Source organism: Dermacentor andersoni, chromosome 10, assembly GCF_023375885.2.
Source record: "Dermacentor andersoni chromosome 10, qqDerAnde1_hic_scaffold, whole genome shotgun sequence".
NCBI classification, from domain to species: Eukaryota; Metazoa; Arthropoda; class Arachnida; order Ixodida; family Ixodidae; genus Dermacentor; species Dermacentor andersoni.
This window is the reverse complement of record NC_092823.1, coordinates 123,259,427-123,273,289: the sequence shown is the minus strand read 5'-3', so window position 1 is coordinate 123,273,289 and position 13,863 is coordinate 123,259,427. Positions and strand designations below refer to the sequence as shown.

The window sequence follows — 13,863 nt, the reverse complement described above, 5'->3', positions numbered from 1 at the left end:
AATATCAATGGGTGGTGTGAAAACACATTTGACGTGTTTCTCTCCCGAAATCACTTCCGCCGCATTGAATGAGCAAGAGCATAGGCTTTAAGATCCGCACTTTAAATCCAGGAGATGTCACCATATTGACTGTGGATATGGAGACCACCTATCGCTGGAGTCGGAAACAGGTTATGGCCGCTTTGTTTAGCAGATTACCATTTGTTTCCTTTCCTCTTTCTCGTGAAATGTGTATCAGTAATTCTCTTTATGTTCACTTAGATTTATGTAAATGTAAAAAATCACGTTATACATTCAGTGCGCGCCTGTGTAGGCGTGAAAAGCAGTTTGTACAAACATTCTAACAAGTGCGCTGAGAAGTGTGAAGCGAATCAAGCAGGAGCATCCTGTGGTGTTGGTAAAAGCAATAGATCCACCTTCTCCTGCGAATCACCAAACAGGTTCGACGGTCGAGGTAAAGCAGAAACTCGCCACGACTGGTCAGCAAAATGTCACGTGACGGATACTGGGTGGCAGGATGAGGTGCCCGCAATAAAAGATTGTGGGAAACAAAAACTAAGCACTAGTGCTGCTATTTGCAGGAAAGGTATGTGACTGCACCACCCGGCTACTGCTGACAGCCAAGGGCTCTGTGAACGCCCCGAACTTCCCTGTCTTCTTCATTTTGTACATCCCACCTCCCCTTCCCCAATCGAAGGTTGTGGATCGTTCCCCACTTGCGGCAAGTTGTTTCTTTATCCACTTTCATTTCCATTAATTTATCGTTGATGTTCATTTATTAAGCACAAGTAATTTCCCCTACGTTGTCCTTGGTGTCAGTGTTTGTTGGCTTCTTATAATATCACTAATAAAAGTCCGGCCCCTCGGTTAACCCCCTTTCTTCTCGTTTACTCCCCTTCCCCAAGGCGCTTAGTCATGCTCCCTAAAGGGCTGCAGAAAATAGCGTTTTTTCGCAATGTCTCTCTCTCTATCAGTTCGCAATTTATGAAGAGCGTATACATTTCTTCGGTTGCTGTACAATTTCTGTACCGGTTTCCAAGTTGCCGCGAGAAGAAATGTTAACACTGCCCTTTTTGTTAATTTTCAGCGCTAAATGAATATCCGACATCTTGAAACCTCAGAAGACGCAGTGGCGAGCATTAGAGCACCGCAAATAATTTGCTATTATATATTTTCTACAAATAAGTTTCGGTTTCATTTCCTGGGACTACGTATCATACGACGCAGTGGGCGGTCACATGAGAACAGAACGTTGCGACGTTTTAGCACTTGCTCTAACTCACTCGGTCGTCTGAAATGCTTTTATTACTCCTTGCGTGGTCTGATGTAGCAGCATCGGAGACAAAATGGCATTCAAAACGACACAATGTTCTGCTCCAACGTGATGATGATGATGATGATAGCAACTTTATTGTACCGCCGGATAAGGAGGCCCCTACTCCCCGTCCCCGGTACACAGGCCTTGGGGACGGGGGCCGGAACCTCCGCGATTAGAAGCAAGCAAAGAGGTCTTGACTCTTCGCGGCTTCTTCCGCCAGGCGGATGGCGTGTTGCTGTGGAGTAGGGTCCTCGCTCCGCAGCAGGGCTTCCCAGGCTTCTCTACAATTTATATTTGCTTTAGCCCCTGGTGAGCTAGCGCATTCCCAGATTATGTGATCGAGGGTCCCTCTCGCCCCACAGTGTTTGCACTCATCGTTTTCTCTATCATGCATAACATGGTATGCCCAGACCGGGTTTACGAAGTTCCCAGCTTGCAGGCGCCGCCATGCGACTGCCTCTCTATTGTTTAGACTTTTATCCGGTGGTGGCACCAGTCTCCTGCGTAGCCGATAATTTTCGACAATCTCTGTATAATTTTGCAGACGCTCGTCCATGTTCCGGCAGTCGGGCGGTTCCACAGCCACCCGGAAGTAGAGAGCTCGGGCTAACTCGTGGGCCGCCTCGTTGCCAGGAACGGACGTGTGTGCAGGGGTCCAAATTAGGCTAATTTTTCTGTTCAGCCGTCTACTGGCCAGAACCCTTGCCGCTTCCGGCGAGATCCTGCCCTTTCCAAAATTCCAGATGGCCGTTTTGCTATCGCTAATTATGAAATTTGCTTCCGTTCCCACGCAAGCGAGCGCTATCGCAACTTCTTCAGCTGTTTCCGAGTTGCGGCTTCTAATGGTGGCGGCCGATACGGGGGCACCTCGGCCGTCGACCACCGAGGCGACCGCCGCACCCGACTTGCCACTTGCCGCGTCCACGTACGCAACTGACTTGCTGTCCATTGAATCAAAGCGTTTGATTAGTGCTTCTGCTCTTTTTTCCCTCCTCTCCGTGTGGAATATGGGATGCATGTTACGAGGGAGGGGGGTAATGATTATATTTTCTCGGCAGTCCAGCGGGATGTTTGTCTTGCCTCGTGAACATCTGTGTTATGACGTCATGACACATAGACTTCATGAGAAACGAAACCGAAGCTGCTTCGTAAGAAATCGAGTATGACAAATTATTTAGGGCACTCTTAAGACTCATGGGTTTTCTAGGGTTTATCTCGAAGACGTTCATTTAACGCATAATAATAAGAATAGTAATAATAACAATAATAATAATAATAATAATTTAGAGCCGATGCAGGTGCCTTGTAGTTTTAAGGTATTCTTTAGCTTCTGAAATTTAGGGCTTAGGTTAATCACGATGATGATGATGTCTGCTCAAGCGACCGTTGTCTTGTTTTTTTTTTAAATGTTGCACGCAAGCGAATTCGGTAGTGCGGAAGGCTAATTGCACTGAAAGAGCTTGTTCGACGCTGAACTTGTGCTCGCTGATCCGATTTCTAACGGCCTTTTCGTTCCTCGTACGCTTTTTTTCTTTAAAGTAGCACGGAGTATAATGCATTTTCACAGCAGCTGAGAAACATATGACCACGTTGGTCAGCGCAGCCTCGCCTATGCATATTAGATACTATAGCTCCATTGTTAACCTGCCGCCAGACTATTAAGGTTATTTGGCGCAGAAAAGACATCCACGCCACCTGCCCTTCTGTCAATGTGTACACGGAGGACATATATATATATATAAACTACACGGGAGCGTGACGACAGGCAGCTAGCCTAACAAAACTCCTCTGACGCCGCCGCATCCTTATCTCCAAGGCTGAATGTGCGTTGACTCTTGGGAGGTAGGCCCTCTATCGCTGCCGGACTCTTCAAAACATTAGTTCGCGGTAGGTTTTAGTGACGCCCTCCACGCGGCCGAACTTCGCCACCCGCACTGTCGGTGATCCCTGCACTGTTTATTTACGACTAGGCTTCAGTATTACCGCATGACACCTCCTCCTAGTCTTTTTTTTCCCCTTCCTCCATAATTACGTCACTCCTTCCCAGCGCGGGTGACGGTAATCTGCGCGGCACCAGCTCACTTCCTCTGGCGTCAGAGCGTGAGTCCCTGCTATCACTCCATTCACCTTCCGGATGTGACGCACATTTGTCCTCGCTTCCTTCTTTAGGTGGTCTACATAAAATGCCGCTCAATTTAATTCCAGTCGATTTCAATAGAACGGTGTGTAACAATCGTTACTGATGGTTCCCACCGGAATCTTTCTTCAGTCAGTGAGTTAACTACTCTGACACGTGCTGGATTTCGTCAGTTCTTATATGTGCCGTCCTGTTGCGTACATTGTTTATCATTACTTTGTTTGTTCTTTTGCCTGTCATGTCTTTAACTCACAAGGATATTCGACTGCGCTATATCCCAAGCCTTGCAACTGAGTCGCGGCTTATTTCAGCGCAAAGATGGGAATAGCTAAGTTGTGTGCGCCAGGATTTGCATGCGAAGAGACTCTGATGAAGTATTCAAGGCGCGCTCCTCTATATGCCGTTTATCATTCGGCACGCTAATGAATTCACGAGAAGCCGACGATTTTTCGCTTCTTCCGAAGCATCGCACATACTACGTCACCGTACACGGCACCCCCATAAGGCACAGTCATGCAGTGGGCATGAAAAAATAAATAAAAAGAAGGCTTAGGTCGAGTACTGATATTTTTTTTTTTTGTCATCGCAAAGTCTGAGTGGCATCGAGCACCGACGCAGGGAGAGCGGCGTTTGCTAATTAGAACGGAACGCATATGCACGCCGGCGGCTCGCATCAGCAGCGAGAGCAGTGAATTAGCGTCGTCGACTGCGCAAAGCTGAATTCTGCACAACCACCCGCTAACAGAACTTGCCCGTCTGTCTCGACAAAAAGGACGCAGACGTACACCTAACTCGCGGGTGAAAGTGAATTCGTGAAGCGCTTACCGCTTCGACGAATGCTTGTAACTAATACGATAGGTCACGTATTGAGCTGGGGCGCGTGGGCGCAACGCATGTATCCCTACGGAGATGGCGGCGTTCGCTAACGTCACATAAGTTAGCCATTCAAAGCCCGCTTTCGCCCCTGCGCTTAGACTTACGAGCAACGAAAAAATCAAGCGACACGGCTTCACGCAGTCTGCGCCCTTAATTTACGCCGTCTGCTCATTCAGCTTAGCGCGGTGCATGCCAGACTCCACTATTAAGTAAACGAAGCTTTAAAACTGCCTGAAGGCTCTTTACATAAAACGGCGACCCAGAGGGCTTGCGACGACAAGTTCAGAAAACCTCTCCGGGGTATGCTTCCCTGGTGACGCAGTGCCTGTGTCCAGTGTATACAGGCTACTCACTACAAGTTTTACGGGCAAGCGTCACTGGCCAGCTCGTGAAATCGGCGGTGTTTGTCTGAAGCGGCGAAGCAAGCGAACGAGGAACGCGCCTGGGCTGGCTCCGGTATGAGTATGCAAATTTCGTCTGCGCATTCAATTAGCACTACGGGCAACGACAACGCAGAAACTTGAGGGTAAAAATCGTTAGGCGTCCTCCATACTCTTTAAACTAACACTCCGAACACAGAGTCTGACGCGCATATGCCTGATATTGCGCCGCTGAAATGTTTGCTATTAATGAATGACGAAAAAAGAAATTACGAAGAACCAACCTCGCTTACTATTCAAGAGTACGTTGAGCATGCGTTGGGAGGTGGTTATTTGCCGGCACTACATAGCACCCTGCTATGGGAGTGCCCACCCTTATCACCGTGCCTTACCCGTGCGCGGAAGCCAACCGGTACGTCGATTGCCATTTCGTCAAGCAACGCGTTCGGAACCCCATGCAGCGGCCTGCCATCGCCTATATGATCGCAGATGCTGTGACCAGACGCGCAGCGACAGCGTCTCAAAGCGCTAGCTGTCCCGAGGGAAGAATGCTAGGACACGTACTACCCTACAGTTTCGGCATATGCTCCCATAGAGTTTCTCACTATAACACCTAGAGGGAAATCTGGTGCCACCGTCTATGGGAGTTTCTTAAGGGGCGTCGTGCCGTCACGGGAACGACGGTACATGTGTCTGCGAGGCTCGCGTTGGCTGGTGTTGTAAGAGGCTTCGTCTAGAACGCAGATATCGCTACACAAATAACGCGTTCGTAAAGTAAAATCTTCATAAAATGTTTCAGTTCACGCACATTACATTTTTACTCACCTACAATGTACGAACAAGCGAAGAAGAGTAAGAACAGACGACTAACTGTTTCAAAGCGAGCGCGAATCTTGTCTGTTCTCCAACTTTAGCGGCCCGCTGATACTTTTTACGTTTCATATAATTGTATATGCAATAACAAGTTTTCATAGTTAAACGAAACATGTTTTTGCGTAATAATAAAGCTAAAACTGCTTTTTACGTGCTGTTTTAGTAGAAAATTAATCATTGTGTTAGACGGAACGGTGCTTGCCAGGCGCGTTGTCAAGGTGTCCTGGCTGTCCGAGAACGATGCCGATCCGAAGTCACAATATACCGGCGTTCCCATGCATACCACAGCGCAGCAGCGCCAGATTTCCCTCTAGGTAATACAGTGAGAAACTCTATGCATGCTCCCTACCAACATATAGAGTTACTGTATAATATAGGGGAGCATAGACAGTAACCCTACGCTGCCCCTTACCACCGTGCCATGCGGTACTGAACGGTACCACGACACTGTCCCACGGTGCCATTGCGCGCGGTCGCGCGGGCTTCCTCTTGAAAGCGATCTGCTTTGGGGGCATAGTCTGGGTGGACCGATGGCTCGTAGCTTTGCGTGTGCTGTGTTCTCACCGCTCAGTTTGCGTTGAAGCAATAGAAAACACGAAGGTCGCTTCGCTCGCTGCTGCTGCCGCGATTCCTCACGCCAGCGTTTTGACGAGTGTCCGCGGTCATCGAGCGTTCATGCTTGCCTGTGCGCACTGACACAATGCTAGGTAATTTAGATACTAAGCAAATGTTTACAACGGGGCTTTCTACTCCGGCGGCTGGCGCGTATGGCGCGGCCGCGCGAGCCCTGTCTTGAATACGATTTGCGATGCGAACAGTGTTAGGCGTCTAGGCGCACCAAGGGCCCATATAACATCGTGTGCGCTATAGCACCCATACGCTTGCGCATCACCCGTGTCCACGACGTGAAACGTCACTGTTACTTTTTTAATTCGTGAACATTCTTTGGCAAGCTCTCAAGCTCTGTCATGCGAAAAGTGTAATTCCTTGTTTCAGCACAAAAATGCGCACTTTGCAAAGTTAAGACATTTAATCGTTATGATAGTGTAAACGTAGGTGATTCGTAGCTTTACAAGCGATAAGGAACAAGTTAAAGCCAAAAATAAAAATGAAAGGAGAATGCCCACACAAATACATAGGGCTCCTTAGAAAATGCACGGGGAAGCTTACACAGTAGCGTTGGGCCAAGTGGAATTCGGGGGTCGGTCAGCTTGAAATTTGGAGGTGGGCCAACTTGAAATTTATGGGTGGGCCAACTTAAATTTGTGGGTGGGCCAAATTAAAATTTGTGGGTGGGCCAACAATTAATGTGGGGGTGGGCCAACTTGAAGTTTCGACATCGCCTAAAATAATTTTGGGGGTTGGCCAACCAGAAACTTGAACATCCTGAAGGGGCAGCGCAATATGACGAAGACAGAAGACAGGAACACACAGGACAGCGCTGTCTTGAAATTTGGGGTGTGGGCCAACTTAAGATTTAGGGCTGGCCCAATGTGCAATTGAACGCTGCTGAGCGCCCTTCGAGTTATGAGCACCTCGCGGCCAAGCGAGTGCGTTGACGCACTTGACGCGTTTTCATTGGGCCTTACCTAGGGAACCTACATGCCAGCACCTTTTCAGGGCTTGCGTGTAGGCTCTCCAGCCTTACCGAGGTGCAGTCAGAACGCAGGCGAGAGCTTTCGCGGTCAAGGAACGGGCGCATAACGCAGGCTTGCGAGGGCGACATGGCATCGCGGCGATGCCATTTCCCCTCACGCAACGAGTCACGTGATACTGCGGAAGCTGGTACTCCCTTTCGACCGCTCTGCTCCGACGAGGCGAGCGCTCCTGCCCGACGTTACGGCTCAATTGGCACGATCGCTTTGAAGGGGCCGGATGTGGAGAGAACAAATGACAATTGTCTACTTAAAGCCTCAGCATTCTTTACCACCGGAAGGCCATGGGTAGACGCGCATAAGCTAGGAAAAGCAAGTAAGCAAAACTAAGCAAAAACGAAGTCACAGCCGAGCCAAACAATGCTTACGCGTTAGTAGAAAATTCCCAGAATATCTAACTTTTTTCGACTTTGTGGTGCGATGCCTGCGGCACTCCTGACACTTCAGAGTTCCGGGTGGTAAGTACGACAGTGATTTTTTTATTTCCTCAGGGCGTTACAACTTAAAGCGTACCACGGGAACTGCCTTAAACAGACACTGGTCAGCCTGGCGGTGGCAGGCAACGGAGCCCGTGTGCTTTTCACAAGGAGCTCTACACGTGCTCTCGCCCAACAATCGCCCCGTCAGGAGGAGGCTGACGAACTACACACCTTGCCGAAGCCTCCGTGCGCGGCACCATCCACCATTTACTTAGTGAGTGAAGGTTGTTGCCTCTGATATTTTGGCGCGCACCTTTGAACGTCCACTCTCCCCCCATTGCGCCTCCCATTTTCAATAAATTTATGCAATTTTTTTGGTGGTTATGCATGACAGATATGCGGCTTTAAACAAGATGGCTTCACAAGCCAGTGCAAACACTAATGGCGACTTCGGGTGGTCGTTTTGGAGTGCGTTTTAGACATAGCTACAAACAAACAAACAAACAAACAAACAAACAAACAAACAAACAAAAAAGATCCTAGACATTTACAAATACGGCAACAAAGAAGCCAGTCGGTGAAGATTGTATGATAACAGAAAGGGCGATGCTTTGCTATTTGATGCTCGAGCTGGCTGCCTGAGGGCAAGAAACACTCCGAAACAAATATTCGCAACGGAATGAGGTGTGTGTCTGCTGAAAAAGTCCAGAAACAACTCAGCACATTACAGTGGAATGCAATGTGCTGCATTGATCACGATCACTTTCGGCGACACAATGCCTTCCGCTTGAAGTGCGTTGTGCCCTACCAACCAATCAAATCATCCGGCTTTGCTTAACCAACCAATAAGCGGGCACTGAAAGCGACATCGCCCATGGGCGGCCGTCCAAGAATACGTCCCCTGTAGAGACAATGATTTGTCACTCTGCGTTTATTGCAGGACACATTTGCTGACCGCAGTGTATTTTCTATCGGACAACTGCGGGCGAGTTCACGTAGTCGCCAGTGGCGCCGCCACGATCACTTGCAGTTTCGGGTTCGACGGCGCATGCGCGTGCAGCGCGCCGATCCTTGCAGGTCACGTGATCTGCTTCAAATGCGAGGCCGAGCCCAGAAGGCCGGAGCTTGCGCCTGTTTATCTAGTCAGGCGAATGTTTGCTGAATTTCTTGCTGCCCATACAACTAAGAGCCTTATATCGCGTAATGTGCCGAGCCTGATACTTTGATAACACCTTAGATGCTATATAGCTTCTCCGCTCGGGCAAACCTGCGACTTCTCTCTCTCTCTGCGCATTTTACATGTATTTAATGGTTGTTCATATTGGATAAGAAATGTTGATTTAAACATAGTAAGAAAGTGCGACGCTAAGCCGATTACGGCGAGGGTCAACCACATTGTGCGTAAATGATATTGATTACTTACGTCTAGCCGCGCAAAATGAACATGATAATTTCTGATTCCGTGTTCGCACCGCATCTGATCGTGTCAGAAATGTTCAAGCGCAGAGAAGCCCACACCTATACGTAGAATTCAACTCTATTTTTTCTTCATTTCTTTTCTTCCAAATTTATTGCCCTTTCAGGTATGAACCTCGTGGGGGCACGAAAAATTCACATCGAAAAAAGTGAAATGCGCGCTCTTCCGCCGTACGCTCTCGTGACGTCACTACGTGGGCTGAAGCGAAACGTGAATTCGCTGCGCTTGTAAGTTGCCTGACTGGATGGTACGTGGCCGAGGCGCGCTATATAAGTCGATGCGCTAACATCAAAGAGCCTCCAATTAGCTTTGCGCGCGCGGCTGGAGCTATTGTGCGGGAAACGCGCTCGCGCGAGATTGTGCGCATGCGTGAAGGGTGAAATGTTTGTACGCTTGCGATCGCATGCGTGTTGACACGCGGGCGGACGTGTTTGAAAAGCCGTGCGATACCACGCAGGGATGAAGAGTTCGAAGCCAGCTTTTCCAGCTACTTAACCTTTTTCTTTCTTTCTTTTTTTTCGCATTGTTATTTCGCTCGAAATCAAGCGGTCCCTTTTATTTGCCTTTTGCCGATCGAGTGCCTGAAAACCGTCGGTGTGTAAAGCATGACGTGCATTCGTAGGGGCGGCTTAATTGGGACAAAAGAGCAAGCTTATTTTCCATGGGCAGCTCGCGACGCATATGCTTGCAGTTCGTGAGGGAACAAAGTTTCGTTCTGTACGGGCAATCTCTGCCTTTTTTTTTCGCGTTCGCTATAGCTAAAGAGTGTTTAACGAACGTGAGGAGGATTTTTTCCCGCTTCGTTCTTTTTTTACGCGAAAAGAACAGGCTTATCCCTCAAAAGCTGACAAAGAATTGTTTAACTTTGCTCCGTTCGTCCGTACGTCTGTTTAAGCCCGTCCGTCCGTCCGTCCGTCCGTCTGTCTGTTTAAGCCCGTCCGTCCGTCCGTCCGTCCGTCCGTCCGTCTGTCTGTTTAAGCCCATCCGTCCGTCCGTCCGTCTGTCTGTTTATGCCCGTCTGTCTGTCCGTCTGTCTGTCTGTCTGTCCGTCCGTCCGTCCGTCCGTCCGTCCGTCCGTCTGTCCGTCCGTCTGTCCGTCCGTCCGTCTGTCCGTCTGTCCGTCTGTCTGTCTGTCTGTATATGCCTGTCTGTCCGTCTGTCTGTCTGTCCGTCCGTCTGTCTGTATGTCTATGCCTGTCCGTCCGTCCGTTCGTCTGTCTGTCTGTATATGCCTGTCTGTCCGTCTGTCTATGCCTGTCCGTCCGTCCGTCCGTCTGTCTGTCTGTATATGCCTGTCCGTCTGTCTGTCTGTCTGTCTGTCTGTCTGTCTGTCTGTCTGTCTGTCTGTCTGTCTGTCTATGCCTGTCCGTCCGTCCGTCCGTTCGTCCGTCCGTCTGTTTATGCCTGTCTGTCTGTCTGTCTGTCTGTCTGTCTGTCTGTCTGTCTGTCTGTGCCTGTCTGTCCGTCCGTCTGTCTGTCTGTCTGTCTGTCTGTCTGTCTGTCTGTCTGTCTGTCTGTCTGTCTGTCTGTCTGTCTGTCTGTCTGTCTGTCTGTCCGTATATGTCTGTCTGTCTGTCTGTCTATGCCTGTCTGTCCGTCCATCCGTTTGTCGTCCGTCCGTCCATCTGTCTGTCTGTCTGTCTGTATATGCCTGCCTGTCCGTCCGTCCGTCCGTCCGTCCATACGTCCGTCTGATCTCTTTGTCCCTGAGCATGATATCGGAACATTTGTACAGATGGTTTCAAAAGCCGTCTGCGTAAATTACGGTGAACGATTATTATGGCCAACGTGCCAAAACGAAGACGTTCGCATGGTGGAAACGGTATCCTAAATTGGGCGAGGTGATTCTACGTTAGGCGATCTTGCCATCTTTAGAACCAACGTGAGACACAGTACAGCCACGTCAGCGACCAGTTTTGGAGAGTGACGTCCCGACGACGGGGTGGCGCTGTCGTCAGTTTCTGTGCAAGCTAAACAGATGGCCGCCCTCAACCAGGGCCGGGCTTGGCTGACATCGTCTTGCATGCATAATCATAACCATTTGCGACAGGCCATACTGACACAAGTTTCGCAGAACGACGAAATTCGTGCATCTTGTCTTCATACTCTGGGACCAGTCTTCAAAGTTGTTCAACAAAGATTTTTTTACGACCAAGGACAGACAAAACGAAGCAGAAAGAGAGAGGGATAGGAAGAGAGTGAAACGTTAATGGCGTACAACATCGCACCGGAACGGCAGTTCTCCGCCATGAGTCGCAGCTGCCTGGCGAGCTCTCTTGACCAGATCGAGCTGGCCCCGGGAGTCGAGGCTGGACAGCAAAGCTTTACACTGTTGCGCGTTCAGGTGTTCGTTGCGCGGTATTTTGTCAGCTGGCATGTCTATGTGGCGTAGCAAAGCGTGAACGGTGCGTTGTAGTAGGAAGAAACTAGCGTACGGATATCATGTGCGACACATCGGGTGATGCAGCGCGCGATAAAGAAATCGAGAGTGTCTTGCCTGTCTACTTCTCAAGAAACCCAAGTTTATTTGTGCGCAAGGGATCTCAGCCCTCTCTGTTAAAGAAAAAGAAAAGAATAACCCAGCTTGAAGTTTTAGCGCATCCGGAATACCGGAATGCAGGAGACGTGCACAACATCGGTATAGCTGGTAGCGACATTTCGCGGCCGTTTGTTCAACCAAAAGGCGTCCGAGACGCATTTCTGTTTGATGCTATGCTCGTGGAAGAAATATAAAAAGAAAGCCACCGTACATACATAATTACGGTATTGCCGTTGTTGCTTTTGCGTCAGAACTTGAACAGCCCATTGCCAACCATTGCAATAACAGTATTACACGCTTTGGTTAAACTCGCCGCCACACGATGATGCCATCTGCGCGGCAGCTCACGTCTACATCTCCAGCAATCTGATATTCCATGAATGGTAGTACTTATACGGACATTCTAAAATTCTCTTAAATGCCACGTTGCTATATTGGGATCTTACTCTACACGCTTTCTGTCTCGCCGCAGCAAGACTTCGCCCAGGCCACGCCCACGATCAAGGTACATGCATGGGAATGGGATTCAGGAGAATCCATCACGCCACCGAACGTGATTAAGGCCAAGAAAGAAGAAGAAGGTTCCTGCCCACGAACATGACTGCACATGAACATGGCTGATCATCTGCCCAGTGTAATCAGCGCCATGTGCGGTAACAAACAAATTGTGTAAAAGTAAGCAAACAAGAATAAACGAAAGAAAGGAAGAAGAAACGACGGCGCTCAGAGTTGAGCAAACGGAAAAGCTATCCACACGAGCCGGTTATAACCGTTTCGTTGCCATGCGCAGGAGTGTCTGAAATCTTCCACCGTCATTTTTATGTCAGGTTTTCGAGTAAAGTCCGTATTTATACGTGCTCACGCCTGTTCTGCGATTCCTCCGGCATATTTCGAAACGCTTCCTAACACTGTATACGCAGTCACAACAGCAGCAACAAATAGAAAGGAAGTGCAGGTAACGTCTCCCAGGTAACCAAGGAACCAGAATATATACATATATATACATATTCGCTCCCAAAAAACAGCCGACACACTTACCATATCGCTGCAACGAAAAGTCCCCAGCGTGTTTCCGAAGGCTCCCCGCATTCACTTGCAAAGCCTCGAGCGAAAATTGATTTTTTTCCCCTCTTCGTCTATGTCATATCTCTTTGAAAAATATAGCAGCGCTAAGGTCTATTCCTTTCGAAAGCTACATAGCGCCGGGAGTCCAGAACGTTCGCTCACGGATATGCGACCGAGTGTCCTGGTGTTCCTTTCCTTCTTTTCCCCTCTGTTCGCTTTTGCGGGTTCGAGAGATCGCAACGTGGGTCTGCGAAATCCAGCCCGGGGATTCAATTTTCTTTCCCCCGTTGGCACTTTGATCTCTCGATATTGCTGCGAGAACCACGGACAGCATTCACTGCACTAACACCGCGTCATCTTCTGCACGAGCCTCCGTTAGTCACCGCACGTCGGCGCTACCGTTGCTCGTATGCTTGAAGGCAGAGCCTTTCTTACAAACATCACAGAGGGAACTCTGGAACCAGTGACTACGGCGGGTGTGATCTTACAATGGTTTGGAAAGCGAACCGTTCGATTGGCCTCGTGTGATTCGTCAGGATGGCGTCTTTGCTGACGAAAACGCCATTAGGACCAATCGCGCGAGGCCAAGCGAACGGTTCGCTTTCCGGACCGTTATAAGATCGATGGTAATGAGGGTACAAAACATACATTTGTCTAAAGGTCGTTCTTCTGGCTTCAAATGGCTTTGTGACTTTGCAAACTGCTCACTTTTAAACAAAATATTGCACAAGGTACGCTACAATTCAGAATGTGCACGTGAGCGGATGCTTATTGCCTTTCTGTGCTTAGAAAAATGATTGTTTAAAGGTTCTCAAAAGCGAAGTGCACTAAATAACGTCACAGGACTGTCTGCAGCTAGAAGCACCGCAGATGAGGCAAAAGCAATGTATAATACCCATCATTTTTATGGTAACCACACCGATCGCAGTGTCACAGTTTCCTCTAGTAACTTTAGTGCGGAACTGTATGTCCCCGTCGCTTCCTGTTCGAGCCGCCGTATGTCACCGCACGTCGTCACCGCCATCGCTCGCAGGTAGGAAAGAGGGAGAGGTGCGCTGGACCGCCATGTTAGTCAATTCTGACCTCCTGGGGTTCTTCTGCGTGCAGCCAAATCCAAGGAGGCC

At 49.1% G+C, this 13,863-nt stretch overlaps 1 protein-coding gene across 3 annotated transcripts in view; it reads right to left on the bottom strand.

The window, feature by feature from the left end:
• The window catches only part of rdgA (retinal degeneration A), a 373,163-nt gene that overhangs the window by 70,856 nt on the left and 288,444 nt on the right, over positions 1 to 13,863 (bottom strand). The window lies entirely within an intron of this gene.